The following is a 10,562-nucleotide window of genomic DNA, read 5'->3' on the forward strand; positions in this document are numbered from 1 at the left end:
AAAAAAAAAAAAAAAAGAAAAGAAAAGAAAAAAAGAAATTTGCCTGAATTTAAAGGAAAAGGGTAAAATTTTAGAAGGAATCTATTTTGTGAGGTAGAAGAGACATTTGGGAGTCAGAGAGCACTGATAAAAGAAGATGTCCATGCATTCTATGTCATTTATGGCTTATTTTACATAATTAAGAAACACGTTCATTTTTTTGTCAGTGCTAAAATGTGAGCTCAGCAGAAGCAGCATTGTTGTTCTGTTCACTGGTCATCTCAAGTGCCCATCACTGTGCCTGGCACTGAGTAAGTGATCTCTAAATACTTAAATATAGAAGTATTTCTCCTCTAGTAGAAGACCTGGGCTAAAATTTCCATTTTTCAGATGAGAACACTGAGGCAGAGAGAGGTGATGACCATACCTGGCTAATTTTTTAAAAAATTTTTTAGAGACAGGGTCTTACTGTATTGCCCAGGCTCATCTCAAACTACTGGCCTCAAGAGATCCTTCCTCCTCAGTCTCCCAAAGTGTTGGGATTATCCACATGAGCCACCTTGCCTGGCCCAGGTCCTACCATTTATAAGCACAACTCATCATCCTTCTTTAACTTTCCTCTGTTAAACAAATTACACAGGGGGAGAGATAAAGATGATAGTAACAATTCACATTTCTTAAGGTTGACACTTTACCAAAATTAACTCATTTAAGGCTTGTTAAAAACCTTGTGAGATATGTTCTACTATTACTCTGGGAGACAGGGGCAAAGAGAACACACATACCCTGACCCTACAGGCCAAACAAACCCTTAATCCCCATATTAGATTGAAAACATAAAACTATACTGGAGATTTCAACTGAGGGCTGTTGCTTCCCTTAAGACAGCATGGTATGCCAGTCTGGTGTGGACTCTGAGGTCAGGCAGATACAATGTCCATCTACAGGGGCCTTCAGAAGTATGCAGAACCACACTAAGCTATCTCTTTTTCTCAGCCCAGGGAGTCAGACATCCTGCAGCAAATCCCTACCCAGTCACAAACTCCCTGTTTGGTTCTAGACAGGCCCTTTCCCCTATCTGGACCTCAGTTTATCCATTAAAACCAAGAGAGTTGGCCTAGACAGATGTCCTCAAAAGATACCACATGCTCTGCCATTCTTTCATTCAACACTGAAATTCTATGATCCCACCAAGGGAGCCGTTGGTGTGTCTGGGATGTCTCCACATCAAGCAGTTGGAGTCTCATTTTTAACCCCTCATAGATGTCTCTTACAAATTATCCAGGGTCATGGATTAGTTTAAATACAAAAGCTTAATTTCCTCTGCTTGGCTACTGTTATAAGCGATGATCAAAAGGAGTCAAGGAACAAACACAGTTGGCTGGGGAGAGAATGCCAGGGATGACTGGGGGCTGTTCCCTCCCGGGACCCCTCTGGGTCTGGAAATCTTTGGGGCCTGTAATTCACTGCTGCACTGGGCCGCGCTGAGATGAATCATAACATTTTGAGTCCTCAAAGGAAGGGAGAAGAAAGGGGACAGAGGCCAGGGAGAGGGAAGGCTCAGTGTTTTCTCAGTTAAATACATGTTTTCATTGCAGTGTGATGGGCTGAGAGGAATGAATGGCCATGATTTAGTTATCTTTTGGATGGATGATTTTAAATGCTTGTTGGAAACGGCTTTCATGAGACTGATTCTTAAAGCCGAGGCACGGAGTGGAAGTCTTTGGTAGGGGAGCGTTTGCTGGTCTTTCAGAGGTTGTAAAAGCTCAGCGCTTTGAGATTCCTGGTGCAGGCATTCTGTTTCTGTTTTCAGCTGGCACATGTTCACTCCCACCCTGTAATCCTTCAGACTGTCATCAGATGCCACAGTGTCACAAGCAAAGAGAAGAGAGGAAAGGGAGGGAGGATATGACAGAGAAAAGGTGTGATTGTAGAATTCCTCTAATCCATTCCGTGTTTATTTGGTCTTCTAATCCATTCCGTGTTTATTTGGTTTGAATATTTGTGTCTCCTCCAAATTCTTGTTGAAGCTTAATCTCCAATGCAACAGTGTTTAAAGGTGGGGCCTTCAGGAGGCCATTAGACAAGGAAGGCTCCACCCTACTGGGTGAAATTATAAAAGGGCTAAAGGATTGAGTTCCACCCCTTTTTGCCTTTCTGTCCTCCAACTAGGGGAGAACACAGTGTTCATCACCTCCAGAGGACACAGAGGCAGGATGCTAACTTGAAAGCTGAAAGCACCCTCACCAGACACCTGAACCTGCCTGCACCTTGATCTTGGACTTCCCAGTCTCCAGAACTGTAAAAAAAAAAAAAAGAAGAAGAAGAAGAAAAAATTCCTTTTATGTTTATAAATTACCCAGTCTGTGATATTTTGTTATTGCAGCACAGGCAATAAAATGGGCAATGGCGTTCAGGGAAAGAAGATAATAAAGGATGACCAGTGCTAGATGAATTAATAAAACCACCATTCTGCCCAGCTGCTGCCGGGCAAAATGGGTCCGTTTTAGACACTTGCTTGGTCATGCCTACCTGTCTCAACAATCAGCAGTTTAGCTTTATTTTCCATGTTATCCCAAATGGCACCAATGAAAATAGCTAGGTTAGCCCTGGCTCTGTGTCTCAAACCCCTCCAGCCCAGTCACTGCCTGTTTGAAAGCTTTTAAAGGCTAGTCAGTGCCCAAAGATGAGGATCAGAGTCTTTAGTATGATGTACAAAGTTCACCACATGACAAAGCCTTTCCTCAGCTCAAGCATCATGAGTAGAATTTGATACATATTATCTCATTTTATTCTCACAGCAACTATCTCAGATAAGTGCTATAACCCACCTAATGCATATGAAAAAATCAAGTTCCAGAGAGATAAAGTGGCTTGTTCACGGTCAAGGTCATTGGAGCAAGAATTTCAACCCAGGAGCCCTGATCTAAAGTCAATATCCTTGAACACTGGGCAACACCACCCTTCCCAATATCCCTTAAAAGGCCATTTACTCTTCCTGGACTTCCAATCATCTGACCAATTCTGTGCTATACTTTTCCATTTGCCTCAGTGTTCTTCTGGGGTAGAGTGTAGGGAGCCTCCTTCTACCTGGAAAGAGATGTTAGCCCTTCAAGACATGGCTGGAAGTTCCCCACCCATATCAGCCCTGGCGACTTGGTTTTTCCCTTTCTTCTAACTCTCATAGCTCTGAAGCTTCCCTAGATGACTATACAAGTCTCTGGGAGGTGATGTGTAATGCCTGGCTCTTTCCCCACCAAATTGGAAGTTTTTTGAGGACAGGCAGTCCCAAGTTACAAATATCTGACTTACATACAACTCACACAAATGGAGGCTAGTATAATAAATCCCCAGGTTACAAACTTCTTCTGACTGATGTATGACTTACAATTACAAATGGAGGCTATTTTACATACAAATTCAACTTAAGAACAAATCTACAGAACCTATCTCGTTTATAACCCAGGGACCACCTGTGCAAGACTCCAAAGGGTTTGCATAGTCTACAAGAGGAGGTAAGACATAAATCCTCAAATAAACATATAGTTTTTAAAAAATAGGAACTCAGGGATTTGCATGCTAATGTTTATACAGCACTATTCACAAAAGCCAAAGGTAGAAATTACCCAAATGCTCATTAATAAATGATGACTGGATAAAGAAAATATGGTACACACAGTGCATGCAATAAAATGTTATTCAGCCATAAAAAGATAGTTCTGATAGATCCTACAACACAGGTGAACCTTGAAAACATGATAAGTGAACAAAGTCAGACACAAAAGACAAACATTGTGCAAGTCCACTGATGTGGTGGTCCTGGAGCAGTTACATTCCTAGAGACAGAATGCAGAATGGTGGTGGCCGAGCAGCAGTGAGGGAGGACGAGGAGTTAGTGGTTAACAGTTCCAGAGTCAGTGCGGGATGACGAAAAAGTTCCGGAGATGGGCTGTGGTAATGGTTGCACAACCTTGTGAATGTATTTAATGCCACTGAGTTGCATACTTAAAATGGTTAGAATAATAAATTTTGTATTATTGTATATTTTACCACCATGGGGGGAAGGGAAAGAGAGAGATGCTTATAAGGAAAGAACGGAGAGCTATTAAAAAGACTCTTTTTTCTATACCATTTCCCTCAATTTTAAGATAGTGGAACTTAAAAAAAATCACAAAAGACCAATTGGCAGCCCCAAGTCCAGTGAAGTACATTATTGGTGGAGTTTGTGAATTAACTGGGCATATATGAAGCCAATATTACCGGGACAGTTGCAATTGCATCACTCACCCACACACCCACCTGCTAGGACCAACTTCAAAAGGATGCACAAATATTACCACATTATCCCTCCCCCAACCAGCTCCAAGATATACTGGCTTCCTTAGCCTCTGACTTCTTTATGTGCCTCTTTAGCATGAATTTTCTGATGAACACTTTCTACCTCTTTCGAGCACCTTGTGGCCTCCCCTCTGTGTGAGGCTGTTACCTCCTCCATTTCATAGTGTAGAAATAGTGTAGGGGCAGAGTGACATTTTCTTTTTTATAGTTTATGTCAACTGTAGAGAAGTGTCATGTCTTACTCATTGTTTCTGAAAGGGCCCTTGGGCAAGCTTTGCACTAATAGTATCACATGCCTGCTCAGGTGAGACGAGTTACTTGGCTTTCTGAAACACTCTAAAGACCCAAATAAATGAACTAACACAATCAAACTGGAGCCCTCGGCATCACAAAGTGTTCTTTGTCCATTTATTTTACGTGAGTCATTTACTTTTAATTTATGATCATATTTCATAACCTACCAGCAAATGGCCTGCTGTATATTTTTGAAAAGTGATGAAGTCTTAGTAATGTGAAACCTCATTCTGGACCTTGGTTTAGAAATCTGGATTCTGATAAATGCAGGGAGACTTTTAGATTTGGGGACAGATTTTTACAGTCTTTGAATTAATGATGCTTCAAGTGATCAGGTTTCTTTACAGTGACCTTGGAAACAAAGATAAATTTTACAGAGGTTTACTGTACCTCCAGATCTGGACCCTGTGACCTAGGTTACTATGTCCTCAAAAAAGACACGGTCCCCTAAACCCCTAAAAATACTTAAAGTTGAGCACAGTTCAGGTTAGCAGGGATGACACCTTTTTTTAGGGAATTACTACTTTTTGATTTCTGCCCTGGTTCCTAGAAGTGTTCTTTTGCTTTAGAACCCTGTCTCTGGTCTCAAGGGGGCAGGAAATGTTAACTATGGCTGAATTACACCTCTGAATATGCTTATGAGGAGAGAACATGAGTCCCAAATTACAGAGGAAAAAACGGAGTGCTTCGAGTGGATAAAATAAATTTTTCTGGCTATTCCCCTTTACTTCCAAAGTTATTGCAAGTTAAAATGGCTAGCATAATAAACTTTGTTTATCTACTTGTTTATTTCAGAGGGGGAGAGGGAGATACTCATAAGGAAAAGAACTGAGATCCCCTCACATTCTTGTCACTGAGGGGATCATTAATCACTTGTCTTCACAGTAAAAACAAAGCAAAAACTCCAAAGATGTTCTATGTCCAATTACACAATTTTGTACCTCAGGAGACTTTCCTTTAACAGCATGTCTTAAATGGTTTTTGCTCATGAAATATAAGGGCAAGTGGAGCTGGCTTTATACAGTCTGGCTAACCCACCAGCTGAGGTTGTGAAAGTCTTTTAATATTCATCTGGAACTAGTCATCAGAGACTTGACCCGAATCAAGAATTTTTTTATAACTGCCTTGATAGCACTACCTGGCCCATCTTGCCAAAGGCAAATCATTTTTATTATCTTGTGAACCAAAGCAACATTTTAAAAGTTTGAACTCACAGCAAACCTACTCATTTTCTGCAACTTTAAAAAATCAGCCAAGCCTAAAGCTCTCTAATGTTTCCAGAACTATTATGTCATTTGGTAAAACGTTCACTTTCATTCAATCAATAGGCTCTGTGCTCAGTGAGCACCTACTGTGGGCCATGGATTGTTCTAAGGGACGCATTTCAGAATGGGATAGAACAAAACGTTGCCCTTTTGGCCTTTGTGTCTCTTTCCTGGATGCTTATCCCTGCCTTAGTTTACAGCTGGTAAAGCAAGGCTTAGAAAGACATCACTGACTATTTTGACCTTGAATTCAGTAACTCAGATATTTTATTTGGTACTCTCTGGTGGAAGCATCAAAATAAAAGAAGAGGCATAGCCAGAGCACTCTATTAATATTTGGAAGAGAGTGTGATAGAGTTGAAGATTTGTCCTGTTGCCTAGTAAGCATACTATTTTTATCAAGATGGCATGCTAAAAGATTACTAAAAATAGCAACATTTTCTAAAAATGCCTTTACTCACTTTCTGAGCTTGGGAAAATATTATGTTTTTGATCAGATCCAGTGATATACAACACATATGCCTTTAACGTGGAATGGCTATAAGGGATGGGGGGGATATGATCGAGGACCAAAACTCAGCCCTAATCCTGCTGCCAGTCTCAGTGAGCTGCTAACATTTAGAGTATAGGAGACCTGGACTTGAGCTCAGAGCAGCTGAACCTAACTAGCAATGTGACTTTTTTCCTTTCCTTTTGCAATATTACTTTTCCATACAACTGCTTAGGTGACTATGTGACTTTGGGCAAGTCACTTTTACTCTGAACCTTTTACATGATATGAACTTAACATTCTCTTCTGCTCCAAGATTCTATAGCAGTGATTTTCAACCAGTGTGCCCTGAGAGGTTCTTAGGTGTGCCTCAAAATGTTTTAAAGATCATTAATTACATTATTTTTGAATGATGTTCAAAGCATAATAAGTATATTCATTTTCTTCACTCTTCTTTTTATTTATTTTTTATTTTTTATTTTTTTAGAGACAGAGTCTCACTTTATTGCCCTTGGTAGAGTGCTGTGGCGTCACAGCTCAGAGCAACCTCCAACTCCTAGGCTTAGGCAATTCTCCTGCCTCAGCCTCCCGAGTAGTTGGGACAATAGGTGTCCACCATGACATCCGGCTATTTTTTGTTGCAGTTTGGCCAGGGCCGGGTTTGAACCCACCACCCTCGGTTTCTGGGGCTGGCACCCTACTCACTGAGCTACAGGTGCCGCCCCACTCTTCTTTTTAATAAACATAATTTAAGTGAGCTGCAGACGTTTAACTATAGGTTCAAGTGTGTGTGAGATAAAGAAGGTTGAAAAACATCGTTCTATAATGTTGCCCTCCAATGTTATTCTGCCACTGATCCAAGATACTAGCCTGAAATGTGGGTTTACCTCAGGTGAAAACTTCTTATTTTAAATCACTCTAGGAACCAAATGGAAAGAAAAAGTATGTTTTTCTTTGATGCTGGCTTCTGCTCCTGTAGGTGATACAAACTCAAAACAGTGAATGCTCTAGAATAGCGGTTTTGAGGCATGTTCTTGTACAGTCCAATAGCTCTCTCAAAGGCTAGTTCTGTCACTTTCTAGCTGTGAACCCAGAAAACTTACACAATCTCTCAGGGTCTCTGTTTTCTTAACTGTGAAATGGACTTGACACATAACTATAATGCTGTGTGGATCAAAATGACTGGAATGTCTTTAAAAGACTTGATGCATTCTCTTTTAAAGCAAAGATTCTCAGCAGAGGGTCATTTAATTTAGTTATCATCCAAAAAGAAAATGACGCATCTCATCTTTTTCTTCTCAGTTGTCGTGAATTTTATTTTATTTTATTTATTTTTTATTAAACTGAATTCTAACAATTCTGTTTGGAGAATTTCAGGAAAGCCTTGGGCCATCACACGTTCCATGTTAGGATCACTGCTGTTCACTGAAACAGCAAAAAGAATTTTTGCTGCTGATCGAAGGAGAAAGAATATTGAGTTTGTATGTTATCCATGTTGTCATTTTGGACCCCAAAGAGTTATTACACATTTATTTTATTTATCTTGGTCTAAAAAGTGCATGGATTCCTTTTAAAGTCCTAGATTTTGTCAGGGATTGCATATGGAAGGAAATTTGTGTATTATTGCCCCCTGCAAAAAAGATTTCATAGGCCCCAGGTGCTGGAAACCTTTCCTTCTAAGGCCTAATTTCCTGGGCACTTGCCTACTCTTTGCAAGGGGAGGAAAAGCAGTTTTATCTTCTCGCTAAAGTGGACTATTGCTTAGTGGTATCTTTCCAGGCACAGATGCCCCTAACCTAGCAATAACTTAGATCTGCAAGTTCTTTCCCAAAGGCAGTGGCCCATTGCACTGCCCGCTTCCAGATAGGGCACCTAACGCTCAGGAACGAAGCCCCCCACCCCAATCCCACATCCATTCACCATGACTTCACTGTCCAGTTGCTTTCCTGGAATTCTCAAGTGCTAGATCATATTCCCCACGCCCACCCCTGGGATTTTCTGCATTGTCTTTTTGGCTTCTCTCTGTTCCCTCTGCCAAACAAAGAGAAATCCAACCGGAAAGACTAGCTGGGGTGAGCCGCTGATTTGGTGGGAGGGAGGGAGGAGATGAACACTTGCAGCCTTCAGACTTTCCTTAAATTGGCCAATTTCACATCAATAACTGCCTCATCCATCACCACTACCTTTCAGGTAATTTTCTGTGATGGTATTTCGAGAGGCACTTTAACGTCTTATATGAGATTTCTTTACAAAGTCAGTTTTTCCATCATCGAGCATTCTCAGCATTGAAATAAAAATAGGCAAAGCTTTGCCACTAAAATAGCTCTTTTTGTACCAGGCTCTGCAAGCCAGAAACCCCTTTCAGGGAAATGTATACTTGTTTGGGTCCACAAATCAAAAACCAAAAAAATGCCAGACAGACCTCTTGTCTAGTGAGGACTTGACATCATCCAGGTAGAAAGATTCTACACAGCCAACTGTCACACTTAGCTCTGTTTCCCTGCTGTGAGACTTTAATCAGGCAAGTCACCTCACGTCTCTGAACACCCTTTTAATTTTCTTTAAGATGAAGATAATAATAATACCCTACCTATCGCTTTGAGGACCACATGAGATCCTGAATATGAGAGTATTTTGGATGCTGAATATATTTAAAACATAAATGTAAGGGATTAGAAAGGGTATGGAATAAAGGAAGTCAATGGCTGACTTTACAGGGCACTCAACCCCTTGGTCACTGTTTAGATGTATAATTATGGCCACCCACATAAAACATGGACATTATACACGCTCTTTTTTTTTTTTTTTTTGAGACAGGATCTTGCTGTTGCCCAGGCTAGAGTGTGGTGATGTCATCTTAGTTCACTGCAATAATTTAAATCTGCATGTCCAGTCCCAAACTTCCGGGCCCAAACAATCCTCCTGCCTCAGCCTTCTAAGCACACCACCATGACTGGCTAATCTATGCATTTTTTGTAGACACACAGTCTGGCTATTTTTCCCAAGCTGATCTCTAATTCCTGGCCTTAATTGATCCTCCTGCTTTGGCCTCCCAAATGCTAGGATTACAGGCATGTGCTGCCATGCCTGGCCTGATGCACTTTCTTTTAAAGAGAAGATTCTCATCTGAAGCAGAATACCATAATGGAAATAGAAATGCAAATCAAAACCACTTTGAGATAATCATCTAACTCCAGTCAGATTAGCCCACATCACAAACTCCCCAAACTACAGATGTTGGCATGGATTTGGAGAGAAGGGAACACTTCTACACTGCTGGTGGGAATGCAAGCTAATATGACCTTTTTGAAAAGAAGTTTGGATAATACTCAAAGAACTAAAAGTAGGCCTACCATTTGATCCTGCAATTCCTCTACTAGGTAGATACCTAGATGATCAAAAATTATTTTACAACAAAGACATTTGCACCAGAATGTTTATTGCAGCCCAATTCATAATAGCCAAGACTTAGAAACAGCCCAAGTGCCCATCGACCATGAATGGATTAACAAATTGTGGAATATGTACACCATGGAATACTATGCAGCCATAAAAAGATGGAGACTTCACATCTTTTATGTTTACCTGGATGGAGCTGGAACATATTCTTCTTAGCAAAGTATCTCAAGAATAGGAAAAATGTATCCAATGTACTCAATACTACTATGAAATCAAAATATAACCACCTACACACTCATATGAATGGCAAAACATAGCTATAGTCCAGAAAGTAGAAGGTAAAAGGAGAAAAAGAGGAAGGGAGAGGGGATATGGGAGGAGGGAGAGTATTCAGGGGGACCTCACCTAATGTGCATGATGCAATGGTACGTTTCAAAACTATTAAGAAATGAGTATAATTGTGATGGATGTGTTACTTAGTTCAATGTAAGCATTTCACATCCTATACCGAAGTAGTACTCTGAACCCCATAAATGCATCAATGTACAAAGTTATGATTTAACAAAAAAAATTAAAAAATAAAATAAATACAAGCAAAAAAATAAAATAAAATAAAATAAATATTAGAAAAAAACAAAATTAAAAACTTATGTTCAAGAAAATATTAAAAGGATGGGGGAAAAGAGAAAATAGTTGTTGGCTGGGATTGACATAGATTTCAAGGCTCTGAGCTCACCTGCTGTGTGATCTCAGCTTTGACAACTCTCTGGGCAGTTTTCTGTCGGAGATCTACTTTT

Source organism: Otolemur garnettii, unplaced genomic scaffold (assembly GCF_000181295.1).
Source record: "Otolemur garnettii isolate 467f Iridium unplaced genomic scaffold, OtoGar3 scaffold00003, whole genome shotgun sequence".
NCBI lineage: Eukaryota > Metazoa > Chordata > Mammalia > Primates > Galagidae > Otolemur > Otolemur garnettii.